Source organism: Pinus tabuliformis, chromosome 2_1, assembly GCF_031772625.1.
Source record: "Pinus tabuliformis cultivar Carrire ecotype Pingquan chromosome 2_1, CPIR1, whole genome shotgun sequence".
Taxonomy (NCBI): domain Eukaryota; kingdom Viridiplantae; phylum Streptophyta; class Pinopsida; order Pinales; family Pinaceae; genus Pinus; species Pinus tabuliformis.
In genome coordinates this window covers 108973732-108996396 of record NC_142299.1, presented here as the reverse complement: position 1 = coordinate 108996396, position 22665 = coordinate 108973732, and the positions used below count along the sequence as shown (strand labels likewise).

General features: G+C 35.3%; 1 pseudogene; it reads right to left on the bottom strand.

The window, feature by feature from the left end:
* Nucleotides 1-21574, bottom strand: part of LOC149199025 (UDP-glucuronic acid decarboxylase 2-like) — a 34305-nt pseudogene extending 12731 nt beyond the window's left edge.
* Between the last annotated feature and the right edge of the window lie 1091 nt (nt 21575-22665).

The window sequence follows — 22665 nt, the reverse complement described above, 5'->3', positions numbered from 1 at the left end:
AATGTTATGAAACCAACTCAAGAAAAAGATAGAAAAGATAGATCAACGCCTTAAAATTCAGCCTCTTTGAGGGGCAACCTCCTTTACATTACATAAATGAACAATTCTTTGATGATTCAAATGACAAAACCTCCTTTCTATAAATAGGAGTCTAAGGAGTCACAATATAACCCAGCCGACCTAACAATAATAATATAAAGCCACAAAAATAACAATAGAGGAATTCTATGGGGCACAGTAATAACAATATGGGGGCAATAGGGGCACAACAATATTAATAAGGGGTACAACTACAATAGTAATGGGGTAATCACTAGTATTATAGGGACCCAACAATTGTTGTGATTTGTTTAGGATAGCCTCTCTTGTTTTGGCAGTGAACCTAAACTTGATCATGGATGCAAACAAAATATGGGGCACAAAATGTAAAATGGACCAGTTGGGGGGATTCTTCAAAGTAATTTTTGGAAAAAAAACTATTTTTGGACATCATTTTGGATCCAAAAATATCTACTTGGAGGAACGAACGATCTGATGTGGATGGGACTTCAAAGAGTTTGGACTATTTCTTAGTCCATGAAAATATGGTGGATCGTCTTGGCTTGTTACGATCATGGGTTTACCCAACATTATTATTAAATCATAATCATATATTCCTACAACGTTGTGGGGAATGTTATTGGAAGGGCGTACCTTTTAAATTCAATCATTCAAGGCTCAAGGAAATGAAATTCATAAAATTTGTTTGGGATTCATGGAAAAATTCAATTAATAATTTGGACACCTCTTAAATGGACCAATTATTTCAGAAGATATTTTATCTAAAAAATGTCGTGAGACATTGGGAACAAGAAAAAATTAATTCCAACATTAAAGAATTAATTTCCATTGACAAAATACTCATGGAATTATCTAATGCTTCTGTGTTAGACTACTTCTCAAGATCACAAATAAAGGTGGCCCTAGAGCTTGAAGGTCATAAATGAAATATTTTAAGCCTACAAGACGAATAACGACAACTTAAAATCCATGCAATCTGGACTATAAGGGGAGACAAAAATATGAAAATTTTCCATAATTTTTGCACAGAAAGGAGAAGAGAGAATACTATTTGGGGTTTCCATAATAATGAGGGAATATTTATTACATCACAAAAGAACATTATCATGAAGTTGTAGAGTTTTTTGGCAACCAATATCGTGCTAATGTAGGATTGGATATGGAGAATTGATGGAGTACATTCAATTATATCCAAAAATGTGTAGTGATGTTGAAAGTGATTATATAGGGAGGCTAATATCTTCTTATGAATTGGCTTCGGTTCTAAATTTTGTGTCTAGGGACAAAGGCCCGAGACTAGACAGATCGTATGTTGAGTTATTTCTCAATTTCTTGGATATCACGGGTCCATATATGCTATCAATGGTGGAGCAATCTAGGACCCTTTGTTCTATCTTTGCTGCTTCAAATGAAACCTTCATCGTATTTATCCCCATAGTTTCAAATGCTACAAATTTCTCATATTATAGCCCCATATATATTTGCAATAAAATTTATAAATGGATTTCTATGATCATCACATCTCAGATAAAAGCAACTCTGTCAAAATGTTTTTCTCCTGAATAATTTTTTTTCCTGGCTAATTGAATTATATAGGATGCAGTGGCTATTGCATAAGAATGTTTGTGCTCAATCAAGGTAAAAAATAAGAATATGTGTTTATTGAAGTTAGACTTTATTAAAGCATATGATTGTGATGAATACCAATTTTTAAGAATGATCTTGCACAAGATTAGTCTTTCTATGCGAATAGTGGGTTGGATTATGGCATGCATCACTTCTGTAAATTTTATGGTATTAATAAATGGGGTTCCTTCATCTTTCATTAAGGCCTCAAGAGCATTAAGGAAAGGTTTTTCACTCTCCCCTCTCTTATTCTTGTTGGTCATTGTTGGTTTGAATAGGAGGTTTTTAGAGGTCCACTCTTGTGGATTTACATTGGGATGCAAACTCACAAAATACATATCCATCACACACATTATTTGTGTAGATGATGTTATTATATTAGGGGAGGTGTCTATTTATGAATGGAATATTTTACATCAGATTATTTTCTCCTTTAGTGATGCTAGTGGTCTCTATATGAGCAAGACAAAATCCTCTTTGATTGCAATGACTCTAGATGAGGTATTGGTATAGGAGATTGCAAAAAAAAAAAATTGGAGGATACTCCAATGGGCAGTGGCTTCAAGTACCTTGGTTTAATTTTGAAACCAATAAAATATGGTATTAGAGGTTGGGAGTGGTTGATCGATTAATTTGAAAAGAGGTTGGCATTGTGGTCACATAAATGGATAACTATGGGGGAAATATTGGTACTGGTTTAGTCAGTTCGACAAAGTATCTAAATCTACTGGATGGATCTTTATATGATGCCAAAGAATATCATTAAGTGGATAAACTCTTAGATAACAATATGTATTTATGCAGGGTCTAGGGAAGCCAAAATGTTCCATCTTGTTTGTTTGGAGGAAATATCTCTAAGGAGGATGGGAGATGGTATTTAAGAAACACTAAACAATTTGGGTGGGCTTTGTTGGTAAAGAGGTTGTCGCAGGCCTTAAAGGGTAATAGAATATGAAATATGATCATCAAAGAAAATTACCTATAATCATTCTTGGTGTGCATTAGAGAAGGGGCTCATATTCCATACTCAGTTTCATATCTATGAAAAAATATGATGAAATTTAAGCACTAGTTGATCGGGAATTTGCAGTAGGAGATTGGAACAAGCACAATGGTTGAGATTGGTTAGGATCCCATTAAATGTTTTTATGGGGATCATTCTTTGTCTACTCCATTTATCAAGTGTATTTATAATATGGGAATCTATTATTTAAATCAAATTGAAATCTCTCATGATCCTATCACAATGACACCATCTTAGACTCGTGCATGGGATATTGGTTTCTTTGGTGACCTAGTAGTATCTTGGGAAAAATATGTTCAAAAATTATACTTAGCAGGTATCACTTTGACAAAAAGTGATGATATCCTATTATGGGATGTAAAAACTATACAAGGATAAATCACGGTGAAGGAGGCATATAGTTATATCTCTCATGCACAACTTCCTTTTGGGGATCAATGTTGGTTCTGAAAAAGAAGGAAGTGGAACCCCCCCCTCAAACTCAAAGTTTTGGTTCGTTGACACGAAAAAACAAAATTCTAACATGGGACAACTTATGTAAGAGAGGCTACATAGGACCTTGGAGATTTGTCATGTCTAAATTAGAGCTTGAAGACATGTTACACCTTTTCTTCAATTTTCATTTTGTGACTTCCATTTGGTTTGTTGTGTTGATTTTTCTCCATATTACTACCGAGTGGATTCATACTTATGTGGAGGCTTGTTTATTAGAATGGTTTTTGATTTATAAAAAAATTCACACAATTCATTTTTACATATTATGGGGCACATGGAGGTATTGATTTTTTTTTTTAGTATTTGAGGATGTTTCAACAGACATCATGAATACTTATATGAAGATTGTTGTATTTTACAATGAAATTGGTACTATATCTGATAAGGGATCTTCAAGATGTATAAAAGTCGTGGAAATATGGTGCACATATCCAATTTGTTTCTTTGATGGAACCACTTGCAATAATACTTCTAGTTGTGGGGCATATAGTAATAAATATATGTACTTATTATCACTTTAGTTGTAATGGTGGGGTGGGTTTCAATACCCATGCAAAGATCATTGCTCTTTGGGTGGTTCTATTATGTGCAAAATGGTTGTCCATAAATTCTATGGATGTCTATGGAGACTCTAAAGTGCTTATCGACTAGGTGCTGATGAGAACTACATTTTCACCTCTCATGCTTATAAATTGTATGAAACATATTAAAATGTTGATTGGTCTTTTTCAAGGACTGACTATTGATCACATTTACAGGGAGCAGAATGCCATAGCTGAAGCCTTATCCAAATAAGAGTGCAACAAAATTTATGGGGACATCACTTTCTCTTATTTTGCAATGATACTCTTCTTAGAGTTGGGAAAATACCTATTACATATACAATTTTAGTAAAATATGTTACACAATTGATATTTCTGGCAATAGTTTTTGTGTGATTAAGATGATGTTGGGAAAAATAATATGTCAACATGAGAGACTACATTTTGTGGCATGTCATAAAAAATTTGGACTATGTAGATTTGGTTATACATAAACATTGTACAAAGTATTGTATGTGGTTTTCTTTTACTACTCAAGTACAAGTTTAAATTTATTAGTAGAATATACCAAATATGAGGTATATCTAGACACATTTTACATATATAAAAAGCTTTCTATTAATAGAAAAATTGTTGGTTTCTTTTTAATAATAAAAAGTTTAATGGTTTTTCATTTTTCAAGGAAGAATCAAAGCCCAAAATCCTTGTAACTTGATGAAAACCACATCTCACCTGCCAAATGAAATGAAGAAAGGTCCACATATTCGTGTTGAAGGAAACCGCCAAAACCCATGCACTAAATAGTATATGCGCTGCAGACAAAGAGTATCTCTTTCTCTATCAAAATTTTCCAAACCAACAGCTAAACTTAGTAGGTAGAAAGTATTAGAAAATCAGAGAGATGCACAAGAATGAATTCAAATCTCATTAAACAAACTGCCTGGGCAACCAATACATTATATAGGCACACATAGGTAGCTTCTAGGACAATCTAGATCCAAATAATTCGGATCACCAACTCACAACACAAACGACGAAGACACAACTCACAATAGATAGACTCAAACACTAACTACGAGAACACAACTCATAAACTCTATCTTGACATATCATTTCTACATTATTCCAACATCCGCCCTAATGGAGAAATGGATTTTCAACAATTCTTAGTTGTTGTCTACATATTTCAAAGTTCATCTTTCCAAGAGGCTTGGTAAATATGTCAACTACATTCTCACTTGTATTACAATAGACTAAATGAATCTCATTTGATTTTATCTTTTCTCTTACAAAATGATGTTGGACTTCAATTTGTTTAGTTCTTGTATGATAAATTGGATTATTTTCTAGCTTCATGGAACTCTGGTTGCCACATTTGATGCTTGTTGGTCCTCTTTGTTTTTCTCCAACATCTTCAATAATACTCCTTAACCAAATAGCTTCACAAGTTGCATTGGTCAAGGCTTTGTATTCAGCTTTTGTGGATGACAAAGAAACAATTGGTTGTTTCTTACTGCTCCATGATATGACCCCCCATCCTAAATTGAATGCATATCTAAAGGTTGATCTTCTATCATCAGGATTTCCAGCCCAATCTAAATCACCAAAACCTGCCAACTCAACATTAGATTCATCAGTATAAAAAATACCAAAATAAAGTGTTCCCTTCATAAATCAAAGGACTTTCTTTGTTGCTTTCCAATGGATTTCACAAGGCTTTGCCATAAATTGACTAAGGATGCTGACAGAATATGCTATATCTAGCCTGGTAGTGGTGAGGTAGTTCAAACTTCCCACCAATTCATGATACAAAGTTCCATTCACTTATTTCGATCCATCATCATTGTACAACTTGGCATTATGTTCCAAATGAGTAGACACTAGTTTGCATTCAAACATATGAAATCTTTCAATGATTGTCTTTGCATACTTGCTTTGTGTGATGATTGTCTTACCAGATTCCTTCCAAATTTCAAGACCCAAACAATAATGCAATTCACCAAGGTCCTTCATTTCAAATACCTGTGACAACTGAATTTTAATTTCTTCAATCAACCTAAGTGCACTGCTTGTTATGATAAGATCATCAATGTACAAAGATATCAAGGCAACATTCCCATCTTCATCTCTCTTGATGTACAAGTTAGGATCACTTTTGCTTCTCACAAAACCTTTTCCATGAAAGAATGAATCAATTTTCACATACCAAGATCTTGGTGCTTGTTTCAAACCATACAAATCTTTGTTTAACATGCAAACAAGATGATCCTCTCCTTGCTTTACAAACCCTTCATGTTGAACCAAATAAATGTCTTCTTTTAATTCACCATTCAAGAAAGCAGATTTGACATCTAACTGATGCATTTTCCAATTTTGTTTTGTAGCTAATGCAATCATGATTCTAATTGTATTCATTTTAGCTACATGCGCAAAATTATACTCATAATTAATGCCTTATTTTTTTGAATAGCCTTTTGCAACCAATCTAGCTTTATACTTATCAATACTACCATCAACATTAAACTTTGGTTTGAACAACCATTTGCATCCTATGGAAACTTTATCTTTGGGCAATTGTGTTAATTCCCATGTGTCATTCTTCATTATAGAGTTGTATTCCTCATTCATTGCATCTCTCCATTCTTTATATTCTTTAGCTTCTTGATAACTTGAGGGTTCTACAACATTCATTGCATGAGACATTAATGCATAATATTTATATCTTATAGGTGGATGAATTTGACGTGATGACCTCCTTAGGGTTTTACTACTTTCATCCTTCTTCCTGCTTTGTGGAGTCTCTTGTTCTCTTCTTGGAGTGTGATGACTGTTGGATGCTTCCTGCTCTTGAACCTGTACATGTTACTGTTTACAACATGCTTCTATTTTGACATAATAATCAATATCATGCCATACACATGTGTTATTCATTTTATCACCTTCATCTACATTTTCATGAAACACCACATCCCTACTTGCAAGCAATCTATGTGAAGTAGGATCAAACAACTTGTATGCCTTTTGATCATCACAATAACTAATGAATGTGCACTTAATTGATTTTTGCATCAAGTTTTCTTCTTTCATCTTTTGGAATATGTGCAAATGCCTTGCATCAAAAAACTCTTAAATGATTCACTTTTGGTTTATATCGATAAAATGCTTCAAAAGGTGTTTTTAGATCTAAAATTTTGGTTGGACTCCTATTTTTCAAATAAACAGCAGTATTAATGGCTTCAGCCCAAAAACCATTAGAGATATTTTTACCTTGAAGCATACTTCGTGCACATTCCACTAGTGTTCTATTTTTCCTCTCAGCGACTCCATTTTGATGAGGTGTATCAGGCACTGTAAATTGTTGTAGAATCCCATGACTTTTGCAATATTGATTAAAAAATCTTGATTTGTATTCTCCCCCCTAATCAGATCTGAGAATTTTGATGTATTTCCCAGTTTTTTTTCCACCATGTTTTTAAATTCCTTAAAGTACTCAAAAACATCACTTTTCTTTCTTATGAAATAGACCCAAGTGTAACTAGATATATCATCAACAAAAATAAGAAAGTGCAATGCTCCTCTAAGAGATCTAGTTTGCATAGGTCCACATACATCAGTATGAATTAATTCAAGTATTTCTCTTTGCTTCTTTTCTTCATGTATAAGAAATTTCTCTGTATGTTGCTTTCCAAGTGCACATGCTTCACATTCAACATGATTATTCTTCATAACAGGAAGACCTTCAACCATTGCTTTTCTTTGAAGTAATATTAAATCATTGTGATTTAAATGACCATACCTTTGATGCCATAACTTTTATGTTGACATTGTTGTAGATGCCAATGCTTGATGCCCTGTCCTGGTCACATTCATCTTATACAAGCCTCCAACTCCGGTACCTATGGAAATAACCTTGTAGCGATCCTGAATATCTTTAACAACACATTGTGATTTGAAAAATTCCACCTTTAGATCTTGATCAACAATAGTAGAAACATAAATTAAATTTTTTTTTATACCAGGAACATACATCACATCATGGATCTGTCTCTCTTTTCCATTACACAACATCACACCTATTATTCCATACCTTTGAAATTAAAGGGATCTATTGTCTCCTAGATAAACACATGTTCCATTAATGTTCTCATGATATTCATCAAACCAATTCTCGTTACAAGACATATGGATTGATGCACCATAATCAATGAACCAAGCATTCACTTCATTAGTCTCAACAGACAATGCAGCATCAGAAACAACCAGTTTGAGATTTTTAAATCCATCATTGATTGAGGTGTATTTGTCCACAAAATTCCCATTATGCCTTCTGTTTATCTATTTAGACTCATTATATTTCCTTTTATAGCAATCTTTAGCATGATGTCCAGGTTTGCCACAATAATAACAATCATCATTTCTCTTATCATGAACTAGAAATTTAGATTGTGCCATACCTTTGTGCTTTGCTCAAAACTTTCCTCCTTCGCTTTTGTTCCATAGCTTGCCTTTGTATGGTTGCTTACCCTTGGCTACCAATGCCAAACCTGAATTGTTTGAGCCCAAATTGAAGTTCTTCATCCTCTCTTCCTGTTGTAGAAGAATACTTGTAAGTTCATCAAAAATCAGAGGCTTCTCTCTAGCTAAAAGACTTGAAACAAAAATTTGATAATATTGCAGTAAGCCATTTAATGTGATGGTGACGAAGTTAGTATTGGACACCTTTTCACCAATGCCTCCGAACTTATCACTTAGCTCTTTGACACAGAAAATAAAATTTCTTATACTTTCATTGGCCTCGATTTTAATTAACAAAAGCTTGGTCTTCAAGAACAAAATTTGGTTAGTATTAGATGTTTCATACAAGTTTTTGAGAACATCCCATGTTTCTTTAGATTTTTTACAATCCCTAATATGAGGAATGATGTTGTCCTTAACTGACATTCGTAGCAATGTCTTTGCTTTTGTTTCTCTTTTTTCCCAATCTTGAATAGATGCAACACCAGTGGGTTTGGGCTCCATCCCACTCACTATGCGCCACAAATTATTTCCCTCTAAAACTGTTAATACCTTGAATTTCCAATTTGCATAATTTCCTCCATTAAGCCTTGTGGACTCATTCAAATAAGTTTCAGCCAACAAATTTGACATAATGACAAAAAAAATCACCCGATCTACACCCAAACTCACCTGATCTACACCCAAATTCACCAGATCCAAAATCAAATGCATGGGATCTAAAAAAACAAGACTTAATCTTGCTTCCAATAAAAAAACAAAGCCAAAATTGCTTCTTATTTCTCCATTTTTTACCACATAATTTTAATTTCCTTTTTAATCAAATACACACAATTTTTAACTTTCACCCAAAAGAAAATATTTAACTCCTTAGTAAATTCATTTTCACCATAAAAAAAAGGTTTAATCCCTTATTTCTCCATTAAAAAACTTAACATTTACAAACAAAATTTCCTTATGAAAACTTTTTACACGAACATGACTTAAAAAATAATGAATTGGTTCAAGATGAAAAGTGAACTCTTCAACTGGGAAACACTAGATTTTCACAAAACAACAATTACTTACGGCATGCTTCACTTTATTATTCCACTTTCCATTTTTTCCGTTTTGATTGACCGAAGAGTTCCCAAATGTGTCTACAGTTGATCTGCACATCACTACCTAGAACCGAACTATTATAGGGAACCTATGACAAGGCGTGAGAATACATCCCACCTACAGATTCAGATTGCACACAACGGTTACAGATAGCCAACCAGAACTGAAGTTTGATTATATAGAACACTGCAGACAGGGAACACTTCAGCAATTTTTCTCAACCAAAACATAAAAACTTGGGAGCAACACAGTAACAATAAGATCTCACAACCTTCACGGATCTGAACCCTATTTCTCTGAGATCTTAAGTCTCACTAGATATAAACAAACAGCTTGGACAACCAATACATTATATAGGCACACATAAGCAGCTTCTAGGACAATGTAGATCCAAATAATTAGGATGACCAACTCACAACACAAACTATGAAGACACAACTCATGACAAATAAACTCAAACACTAACTATGAGAACACAACTCATCAACTCTATTTGGACATATCATTTCTACATATCAACTCACATCTAGACTTGATTGGCTCCAACGCACCATGGGAAAACGTGAACTACAACGAAGGTGGAAGTTTAACTCATTTGTACACAATTTTTTATTTTGATTTGATATGAGAAGCATCTACACAGCGAGACTGAGCAATGAGAACCGCTAGTGTCATTTTTCAATTCCAGTAACACTGGTATAAGAAAAAACGATGTCACTGCAGTTTACGTGTTAAAATCGATAATGGACGTGCTCCTAGACCGTAATATCACTGAGATGAAGTGGGACCCAAAAACCCACAAGTATTGTGACCATGTGAACACCAAACCACCCGCATCAAATGGTATACCCGTTGCGCACAAAAATATCTCACTATCAAAACAGTTCACGACGTGGCCGACTCGCAGTGGTTAGAAAACAAAGGCAAGTATTGTGCTCAAATTTTGACTTTGACTCGCTCCAACACCACCATGGGAATGTTTAATTGAAGAATTTATATAAAACCCACGTTTAGGTACCTCGGGTTGCCATTGATGTCACATTCTTTGCAGCCATTGAATACACCATGAAGAAACATAAAATGTGTTGCGTTGTTGTGTGACTATGAAGGTTGCTACAAAGCCTATTTACAAGTTATGTGGTTCATGATATTGTAACAAAGCCTATTTACAAATTAATATATTTATGGTAAAGTGGGGTGAATCCAAAATCATGTTATATTGTAAGTATTAAGTTTATATTTGCTTATTAATTAAATTTAACTATGGTTCAAAAATCATTATTTTAATTTATATGGTAAATTCAATCTTGATTTGTAATTACTATTTATATGTAATATATTTTAATGTGATATGTATATTAAAATAATAAAAACAAAATTATAATATAACAAATTGAATTTTATTAATTTTAAGTTTTTATTATTAATTCAATCAACATTTAAAGGTATAGTAGACACTATAACTCCCTCATACTCTGCATTTATTTGAGACTACATTTAGACCACTGGAACATAGGCATGTCTATTTTCAGAAAGGGTTTCTAGAATTTTAATTTAATTATCAATACATGTTAGGTGGATGGTAGAATATTTTAGAATATTCTTAATAGTAGACACAAATCAAAGTCTAAGATTTGTTTTTGAAAGTAGTTATTCCCATGTCTAGCAAATGTATGATGAAGTAACTGTTTTGATCCTTATTATGGATTTACCAACTATTTAATTTATATGGTTGCACTACTCTTTATGCTAATAAACATGTCTTATTTGAATTGGACTTCCAAAACTTTAATTTAAGTATTAACAATAATGAAGTGAATGACCAAGATTTAAACTTCATAAAATATTCTAGAATATTCTTAGTAGTATACACAAATCAAATGCCAATATTCTTTATTTCCAAAATAGTTATGCATTTTTTTGTCTTTTCAATTAAATTTATAAATTTAAAAAAATCTTATAAATAAGTGTCCTATAAAATGAGTTATAATTTTTGGAACATCTAGTATTAATAAACCATAGTATTGAACCATGATATTGTAACAAAACCTATAATATTCATAATAAAGTGAAATAAAACTCCAAAATTAATAATTATTGTTATATATATATATATATATTTAATAATTTTAAGAACATCATAAATAAATATTTAAGGTTTATAATAAATTAATAATTTTCTAATTAAATCTTATAATCCAAATTAATAACAATAAATTATATAAACTAAATTTAAAATTAGAACACTCTTATCCAAAACACTTCCAAAAAAATACCAAAATATTATAATGATAGATAAAAATCAGACTTGAATTGAAAAAGAAGGAGTTACAGCTCACAGGTGAGTACTACACCTGGAGACTGCACTCAAACAAAGAGAACTCTCTCCATACACTCTACTTACATCAAATGAGCAATTACATCATTAAGTACTTTACTAGAGATCAGGAAGTTGCAACCAAACTCCTAAACTCTAGGAACAAATCCTAAACTAAGGAGATACGTTACAACTTATGTAACCATTTCTCCATTAATACAAAATAATATTAATTATTTTCAACTCCCCCCTTAATGGAGAAAGGATTATCCTGAACTCCTAGCATCCCTCTAAACAATTCAAACTTTACATGCCCAAGAGGCTTAGTAAAAATATCAGCCATGTTATCACAAGCTTTACAATATTCAACACATATCTCTTTTGACTGTAGTTTCTCTCGATGAAACAAAGCTACAGTGCTCTGCTTTTTGCTGCTCCATTCTATGACCCCGGATCCAATGCTAAATGTGTAACCTGTGATAGATCTTCGATCATCCAAGTTACCTGCCCAATCGGATTCTGAAAAACCTGCTAGAATAACATCAGAAGTGTCAGTGTACAAAATGCCATAATTACTAGGACCACTAATATACCTCAACACACTTTTTGTCACGACCCAGTGACTTTCGAGTGGTTTTGACATGAACTGGCTCAACACACTAACAGAATATGTCAAATCTAGTCTAGTTGTAGTCAGATATATCAAACTTCCAACTAGCTGTCTATACATGGTTGCATCCGCCTCTTTAGTACCATCATCACTGCTCAACTTTAAGTTCTGCTGTAATGGTGTTGTTGATGATCTGCACTGCTCTATTCTGAGCCTTTCCAGCAAGCTTCTGGCATACTTCCCTTGAGTAAGAAAGGTTTGTCTAGTGTCTTTCCATACCTCCAATCCCAAGCAATAATGAAGGTTTCTGAGGTCTTTCCATCTCATACACTTGTGACATCTGATTTCTTTGATCAGATTGTTAGCATTCCCTGTTATGATCATATCATCTACATACAAAGAAATCAAAATAATTTGCCTCTGTTTATTAAACTTGGTATACAGATTTGGATCATTCAAGCTCTTATGAAAGCCATGCTGTACAAAAAATGAGTCAATTTTCTCATACCACAACCTGGGTTCCTGTTTTAAACCATAAAGTGCCTTTTTCAATTTACACACAAGATGTTCCTGCCCCTTTTTCACAAAACCTTCAGGCTGTACTAAATAAATTTCTTCCTTCAAGTCACCATTCAGAAATGCAGACTTAACATCTAGTTGGTGTAGCTACCATTTCTATTTTGTTGCTAAGGAAATTAACATTCTAATGGTGTTTAATTTGGCTACAGGAGCAAAGGTGTCATCAAAATCTATTCCCTCTTGCTGTGAGTAACCCTTTGCTCTATACTCCCATCCACAATTAGTTTTGGTTTATACAGCCATTTTCATCCTATGGAGGTTTTACCTTCAAGCAATTCAACCAAATCCCAAGTATGGTTTCTGTTTATTGATTCTACTTCCTCATACATTGCAGCCGTCCATGCATCAGATTTACTTGCTTCCTCATAATTTGCAGGTTCTACAATGTTTAAAAACTTTGACATTAATGCATAGTATTTCAATTTAGAAGGTAATCGAGTATTCCTACTTGATCTCCTTGGTAGGGGACTTACCTCAAATCTATCTATTTCAGCCTTTTCTGGGCTTGCATTATTGATTACATTTCCTGTTACTTCTTCTTGTTTCTGCTCTTGCTCTTCATCTTCCTTACTGTTTTCTTCCATTAGCAATGGAATGTCCCAATCACTGTTAGAGTCATCCTTTCCTTCTTCAACCTATTCTAGTTCTAACATTGTAAATTCCCCAGGATTCCCAAGATTGAAAGGACCAACATGTTCACCCTCCATAAGTCGCATAAGGCCTTCAACCAGATCAGAAACGAACTGGAAGCTCCGTGTCTGTTCCCCATTTCCATAGACTGTCAAAGGCTCCTTACGCAAAGCCTGAGCAACAAAATTACTTGCAACCTGACCATCATCAAGGCACATTCGCGGACCATATGTATTGAAAATTCGAGCAATCCGAACCTCAACATTTGCTCCCATAGTCAGAGTTTCGGCTATTCTCTTACCCACATCATAGCAACTGTGGACTCCGATGGGATTAACATAGCCCCAGTAAGCTTCAGTTTGAGGATGTTCAAGAGGATCTCCATAAACCTCACTAGTGCTTGTAAGCAGAAAACGTGCCACAACACGCTTGGCAAGTCTGGATATGTTCAAGATTCCCACGTCATTAGCTTTGATAGCCTTCACAGGATTGTGTTTGTAATGAACAGGGGAAGTAGGGCAAGCCAAATAATAGATCTGATCAACCTCCAACAATAAGGGTTCCACAACATCATGCCTTATCCATTCAAACCTCGGATTGCCAAAATGATGCAAAACATTCTCCTTCCTTCCTGTGAAGAAATTGTCGACAACAATAACACTGTCGCCTCTTGCCATGAGCCTGTCAAGTAGATGACTACCAACAAAGCCAGCTCCACCCGTCACGACAACTCGCAGGGACTTTCTCTTCAAACCTAGGGGCACTTTAGCCCCCGAATTTACCATCGAACCCGAATGATACTAAGCAAACCGAGAAACAGGAGTCTCATAAACAACCCGATGAGGTTTGTCAGGCACAAACCTTCCATTTTCATTGACATTAGAAGCCAAAAAAATAGGCTGAAGGATAAAGAAAGTCCATGTGATGGTGATTCCTATCAAAATAAACAGCAGCCGCTGCTCCGTGAGTAAATAATCTACTGGCCTGATAATAGACCACGTCTTTTCTGGCTTAAGAAAGTACTCATCGCTGTTATTCATATTGGACTGATAAAATTTCTAATCCTCTGATGAATAAGTCTTCAATGAGCCACCACCGGGCAAGTCCGATCTGCTGCCACCAAACAGATCAGGAACTCAAATGCGCCACCACCAGGCAAATCCGATGTGCTGCCATCGAATAGATCAGGAACTCCAATGCGCCACCACCGGGAAAATCTGATCTGCTGCCACCGAACAGATCAGGAACTCCAATGCGCCACCACCGAGCAAATCTGATTTGCTGCCACCAAACAGATCAGGAACTCCAATGAGCCACCACCAGGCAAATTCAATCTACTGCCACCGAGCAGATCAGGAACTCAAATGCGCCACCACCGGGCAAATCCAATCTGCTGCCACCGAACAAATCAAGAACTCCAATGCGCCACCACTGGGCAAATCCGATCTGCTGCCACCGAGTAGATCAGGAACTTCAATGCGCCACCACCGGGCAACTCCGATCTGCTAAAAATTGGAGATTTTCCACAGAAAAAGAGGCTGGCGCTTCTCGACGGTGAAATACTGCGCCGAAAACAAAATCGATGCGTCTTACGAAATTGGCACGACTAAGGCTTGATTTTTCACGCCAATAGCACTTTCTATATCTCTCAAAACCGCACCAAATTGCGCGACTATTCGCGATAAAACCACGCCAACTCTATTTTCTGCTCAGAGATGATCAATCATCTAAGACCTGTCTTCAGGGGTTACTGCAGTCCCCCTGATTCTGCGAATGCTTCTATATACTCCACCGCCAGTATAGTTCTGTAATCAATGATGCATCCTAAAAAAAAAATTAAGGCTATCTCTACTCTGTGCTCTCATACAAAGATAAAAATTAGACTTGAATTGAGAAAGAAGGAGTTACAACTCACAGGTGAGTACTGCACCTGGAGACTGCACTCAAACAAAGAGAACTCTCTCTGTACACTCTACTTACATCAAATGAGCAATTACATCATTAAGTACTTTACTAGAGATCAGGAAGTTGCAACCAAACTCCTAAACTCTAGGAACAAATCCTAAACTAAAGAGATACGTTACAACTTGTGTAATCATTTCTCCATTAATACAAAATAATATTAATTATTTTCAACTATGATTTAAATTAGTGATTTGTAAAAATACAATGGACCCACTCATTGACCTCGTAGATTTCCAAAAAAATAAAAAATTGTTCTTATTTAAAATAAGTTTAATCAATTATATTTTATGATTTATCTTTGTCTCCTATTTACTTCAAATTATCACTTAATTTCTTTAAATTATAGAAAGAACAATTAAAATTATTAATTTAAAATATTTTGATCATATACATTTTTCGGATTGAATTATATTTTATGTTTTATCTTTGTCGCCTATTTACGTTTAAATTATCATTTAATTTAATTTCTTTAAATTTTAAAAAGAACAATTAGAACTATTAATTTAAAATATTTTGATCATGTGCATTTTCAGAAATGGTTTTTGAGTTTTTTTTTAAAATAAATTTATTTCATTTTATTCCATGATTTCTTTTGGCAAAGAAAAAATCCCAGATTTGTATTTATCTTTTTATTTATATTTAAATTATCATTTAATTCAATTTCTTTAAAATTTGAAAAAACCAATTATAACTATTATCTTAGAGTTTATATTGTGATCATATACGGTTTCACAAATGGTTTTCGATTTAATAAGCTAAAATTACACATTTTTTAAAATAAATATTTACACCATTTATTTCTATTTACTCGAAATTGATACTGCGAGTTTTGTTGTGTGCACTAAAATTTAAAGTTATATTCATTTAATTGAAATTGATCGCCTGTCCTAGTCTTTAACTAAAACGCCGCGGTGACTATTGTGCGATGAAGGATCGCATTTCAAATCTGCAGAAACGATCAACGGTATATAAATAGAAAGATGCATATAGAACCACGCGTAGGTTGGTATCCGCTGGTTATCAACATTGAAAAGCTTGGAAATGTAAACGAAGTGAATTCTAATAAAGCAGCATGTGAAAACAACTCTTTATCAAGCGCAAGCTGGATCCCGCATTTAGCGGTGCAGCTTCGAACATATATTCTGATTCAATTTGAGAAGAATCTACACAATCGAGACTGACAAACGAGAATCGGTAGTGTCGTCTTTGAATTCCAGCACAGTATGAACGCAGTTATTACAGTTTTTAAGTGTTATTACCTGTAATCGCTATATTTCTAGAATCCAACGTTTCATAAATGAAGACCCAAAAACCTTGTAATTTGATGAAAACCACATCCCACAAATATAGTGAACCACCCACTAAATAGTATAGGCGCTGCAGACAGAGAGTATATGTTTATCTGTCAAAATACTCCCAGTCAACATCGAAACGTAACGTAGTGGGTACGAGGGGTGTGCTCACATCTGGACTTGACTCGCTCTAACGCCACCATAGGAAAAGGTTAACTACACCGAAGGTGGTTGATTACCTGATTTGTACACATGTTCCGATTTGATATGAGAAGCATCTACACAACCAGACTGAGCAATGAGAACCGTTGGTGTCATTTTTGAATTCCAACAACGTCGCTGCAGTTTACGTGTTAAAATCCGTAATCGCCATGCTCCTAGACTGCAATGTCTCTGAGATGAAGGTGACAGTAAAGGCAGAGGATGCAATAAAAGACAATACCATGGGATCAAATAAAATTTAAAATTTTCCCTCGACAGTAAATATAATATTTCTGGAATTATGGCTTCATTAATATACTATGGTAGTATATAGGAACCCTGAGATGAACCTAATATAATATTTCTGGAATTATTGCTTCATTAATACACTATCCTAATATATAGGAACCCTAAGATGAACCTAAGACATATACTGCCCATGTACCATAGCCAAATAAGATAGTTTAAAACTCATAAAACAATACAGTTTAAAACATAGTAATGCTAAGTAATAATTAAATCTAAACATTCCAAAATGATTGCAACCAAAAATACTTTGGATTATGATTTTATGAAAGCAAAATTCATTCACAAACTAAAACTATAGATCTCAACTACATTCACCACAGTGAAACTATAATTTTTTTATAGAGGTTTATTACTCTCTGTTTTAACCGATTAAAGAGATTGTTTTCACAAGCTCACCTATCTTAGCTCCAGAGACGTGAACATATAGGCTACCAAAAACAAATTAAAACTATATGTCATGACATCAACGTAACATATTCAATGCATACATCATATGACTTGCTCACAGTCAACACATTAAATTAAGTATTAAATAGTTGAAAGCTATTCATATTCACAATGCTTAAAGTGTTTAAAGTGTTTTGTAGGTCAACAAAACTTTCTCTCGCCAATGGTTTGGTGAAGATGTTTGCAAATTGTTTTTGTAATTTGAAATTTTGCAAAACAAATTTTCCTTTGTTGATTATGTAACACACTTTTTCCAAATCTTTTTTGAAATACCACTTAAAAGGAGGTGATTACTATGTTTGACCTAATATCCAGTGTGCTTTTATAGAAATGGGGTCTAAAAATTTCATTTTTTTTAATTAGCTTAAAGCCTCAACAAACATCATTGTTGTGTTCATCTCATCAAGATGATTATGGTGATATACAAATTTTCCCAAATCTGATCAATAGAAGAGTTATAGCTTTTCAATATTTTTGGTTGCCTCATCATCCCTTGGCCACGTGGCAACCATGCGACAATCCAATCAATGTCTCACCATTACCTGACAGGGTCATATTAGTTGTCGACCCGTTCATGGTTTGGAATCCCCAAATGTTTGCACCGACTATATATATAGATATATATATTTCAATTGACATGTTGTTGGTTCACAAAAATATATATTTCAATTGACATGTTGTTGGTTCACGAAAATAATTTTTTTATTCCGGCTTTGTTACCTAGCTCTCCTCTCTTATGTACCTGAGAGTGTTTCGAGGTCAGTCTTCCAGGCTGACCTGTAAGGTGGATCCACCCTTGTTCCAATGAATAAATAATCAGGGTCATGTGTATGACACCATAGCTCAGGCTCACAACATCCTCCTCCTTTCAGTATACACTCCATTTTATACTTCTAGGGAATAACCTTTGGGTTTATGTGTCCTGGCGAGTCCATATCCCCGCGCCATCAATTCTCCTGATTAGTCCATTGACTCACCCCTTACTTCACTACTTTAACGGCCCTAATTCTATAATGGGAGCCTGGGGCCAAGTTAGCCTGACTCTCCCTTGAGTGCTACACATTGCCACCTTCAGGAGACGAACTCCGAGACAAAGATATTACCGTCATTTGTCGTGCATGTTTCTCTGTCGAGCAAGCCCATCTTCAACCCTTTTTTTTGCGATAAACCTTCCACATGGTTATTGGGCTCCCTTACACTGGCCAATACAAGGACTCCAACTCACCCCGACCTTATCCACCTTACCAACTTGTTCACGCTAGCCAGTGAGCTTTGTCTCTCCCTTACATGGACATTTCCAAGCTTCCAGGACGTAACCTTTGGGCTTACGTCATCTCGGTTTTCTCATTGGTCGTTGATGTCTCTCGCTAATTCCTAGTCGCTGATCATGTGAACTATAGCTCTTGGTCTAGCGTTATGGTCATATGGTTAGAAACCAAGCTTTCAAGTCGACCATCATGCTGCCTAATAACTCATCCAATATCATGGATAAGACTAAGAGGCCGAGGATAAGAGAAAGGGTCTTCCTCCTACTCTGCATTATGTGCATAGTTACATACACTTAGTCGAGGTTACGGTGGTTCTCTAATAGCTTGGATTTGCACCAAAGCTTGATTATTGCCAATAAGGTTTACTAAGGCACCCACTGGTGTTATTCCTGCCTAGCTTACAACAGAGTCACTATCTCAAATTTTGATATCAACTCCTTCTTCACATTCTGATAAATGTTTTCAGAATGCATTTCAGCCATTAGTTTCTCTTCTAACCTCATGCATTATGGGGCACGTGTTATAACCCTATTTGTGACTCCAGTATTTTGAGTAATTTCTCATAATTATTTTGTTATTATTTCATAATTATGAAATACAAATTTATTTCATAATTGAGAAAAAAAATCATAATTAAGAAAAAGATTCTTAGTGAGTTAAGAAAAGCTCATAATTGACCACTAAACTTGTCCATGACTTGTAATTACTTGGTTCACATGCCATTAATTCTATCCATCAGTTGTATCTACCCATTTCACATGCCATCAAACATAACTTCTCATAGCCCTAGGTGTCTAAGTACATCCTCCTCAATTTAGAAAAAAAAACTATATATAAAGACCCTGTGAAAAGGAAAACAAAATCAATAAAGAAGATAACTGAAATATGTTGGTGCATTTCCACTGAAACTTCTTTTCATGTGAGGTGAGCCCTATCTTATAATAATTTGAGGGAAGTTTCATGCCAAGGATCAAGGAGGTCTTCATTTATACACCAAGGTATAATGTATTTTTGCTATTTTGATTAATGAAAATATTTGCAAGTTCTCTCCCACGCATTTCATGTCTTTATATATGTATGTGGTATTGATTATTGCTAGTGCATGGTAAGAAAAAAAACATCATCTTGTTTGGATATGTTTGTGTCTATGGCATTGGATCAAGAAGCTAGGAGAAATATCTTCCGGTTGAAGCAGAGTCTCCAAAGTTGTTCACACGTTCTACAAACTTCACGAATCTACTAGGTTTTTAGGTATACCTCTTCCATCTTACTTGTTGAGACAAATAGTATGTATTTGCTTTAAGTCTTTGTAATTCATGTACACTTTTCCACACATCGATTAACAAATGTTTTTAGGTGTGAGTCTTCTATCTTACTTGTTGAGATGAATAGTATGTATTTGCTTTTAAGTCTTTGAAAATAATGTACACTTTTCCACACATTGTTTAACAGATCTAAGGGAAAGATCATTGTAGCAATAGCTCCCTACCTTCTCAGAATATCTAAAAGTAATAGAACTAGGGATAATTTTGAAGACTCTACTTCAATTTTGGAGAATTAGAAAAACTGTAAGTTAATAAGACCTAATTTTGGAGACTCTACTTCAATTTTGGAGAATTAGAAAAACTGTAAGTTAATAAGACCTATCAAGAAAATATGGATATATAAATAATACTTGAAATGATTGGGTTAATTGTTATAAAGTTTCTCTTCAATGCAAACCACTTCTTCGTACTCTTCAACCTCACCTAAATTTATATATATTTAATTAAATATACATTTTTATTATATATATATATATATATAATAATTAAATCTATTTATTTATTAAAAATACATAAATAACCAAAATTCACATTTTTGCTTGCAATGGTATAAAGCGGTGATTTCCCATAACTAATAACCAAAGATGCTCACTTCCAGTAACATTTAGGTAAAATTTCTCTCTTTAAAAATTAATATCTCTAACTTCGTCAAAAGCTCCATCTATGAATAATTATCCCAACCTCTATCGCGACAATAAATAAAAAGTGAACCCAAGTTTACGTGGGCCTTCGCTGGTTGTAAAACATTGAAAATCCTGCAAATGTGAACAAACGTTAGAGGTGTAAGCCTCTGAAGACAGTTCTTCGTAATTAAATTTGGTCCATGAATTCATGAGCCGGTTCTGGTCGATACAAATGGCCACAGCCTGATTGGATACGCAAACAAATGGCCACCATCTCATTTCACAACTTTTGAAAGAGAACCGCTAGGCCGGTCACCTTTGAATCCTCCACACACACTCTCTAAGAAGGGAATATCTCTTTCTACGTTCACCACGTCGCTGGCTCGTAGCGAGAATAAAACAGAGGCCTCCGATACCACCGCCACCGTGCGAAAAGGTGGACTTCGGCGAAGGGTGTGCAATTCACCAATTTATATTTAAAACGCGCCTTTATTAGCTGGCGGGACGAACAGAAATTGTCACATTGTTTACAGCCGTCTAATTGTCACACCACCGAGAAACGTCAAACATGGCTCTCCTGCGTGACCGTGAAGCCCACGCCTCTCGTCCTCGCTTTCTTATAAGAAAGCTTGGGGTGTCCCTCATTACCTCACGACCTCCCTCCGCCCTCCTTCCTTTCCTATCGTCAGAAAGTTTTTGCTCCCCCAACCTACGCCTTCTTCCTTCGGCACTCCTCCCTTATTTTCTTATAATCAAAAGGCTTTTGCCTAACTGATTACTTCATAATTTGCATCGCCATCATGATTCCTTCCTTAAAGGCCTCCACAAAATCAGCCGGCCTCATCGCTTGGCCTCCAAACACAAACGCAAATACAAAAATTCAGACTCCAGTCTTACCAACCTCCACCAATCCCACTTTCAGAGGCAGCAACAAGAAGAATAGGATGCAGTCATGGAAAAGAAACGCTACTTGTATCCGTTGTCATTGTACTCCTGAGAAACGAATCCCGCAAGGATCTATGTATCGTCGCCAATTGCTCCTGGCATCCACATCATTGCCGTTGAAACCCCAACAAATGATGGCGGCTATGCCTCCTCCTCCTGATTTCACCAATTATCATAAGCTCGCAAACGCTGTGCACGAAGCCGAAAAATTCAAGAATGCGCCACACGGCAGCCAGGAAATTAGTGACGTCTTCTGCTGGCTCAGATCTCCGGAGTCATTAAAGCCTCCAAACAGCAAGAGCCAAGATGAGCTTTCTGGCGTAGCTGCAGTCCCTCCTCCTCAACAACTTCTTCCTGAAATCTATGATAAGGAAGTCGTTACAGCTCGCGTTAGAAGACCAGCGGCATTGAAGCGGACGAAGGATAAGGAAGAGCAGCTGGTATTAGAAGGAATAGAGGTAACAAATGAAAAGCCCTTGTGCTTCCACGTGTATATCATATTAGGGCAAGAAGAGGATAATAATGAAGAAGAAGAATTATACGCGGGCACATTCACTCACATGCCTCCTCGCCCAAAGCAGCAGAGGCGCCAAAACGATAGCAAACCAGATTTTGAGCAGAAAAGAGCGAGGAGGTGTTGTTTGAGGTTGGGAATCAGTGACATGTTAAGCCATCGATCTCTTAGTGCACATCAAGCGGAGAGTGTTACTGTAAAATTGGTTCCCACATTCAAAGTCGATGACGATCCCATCAAATTCTCAAGCATTTTCATAGACTCGACCTAAATGCGG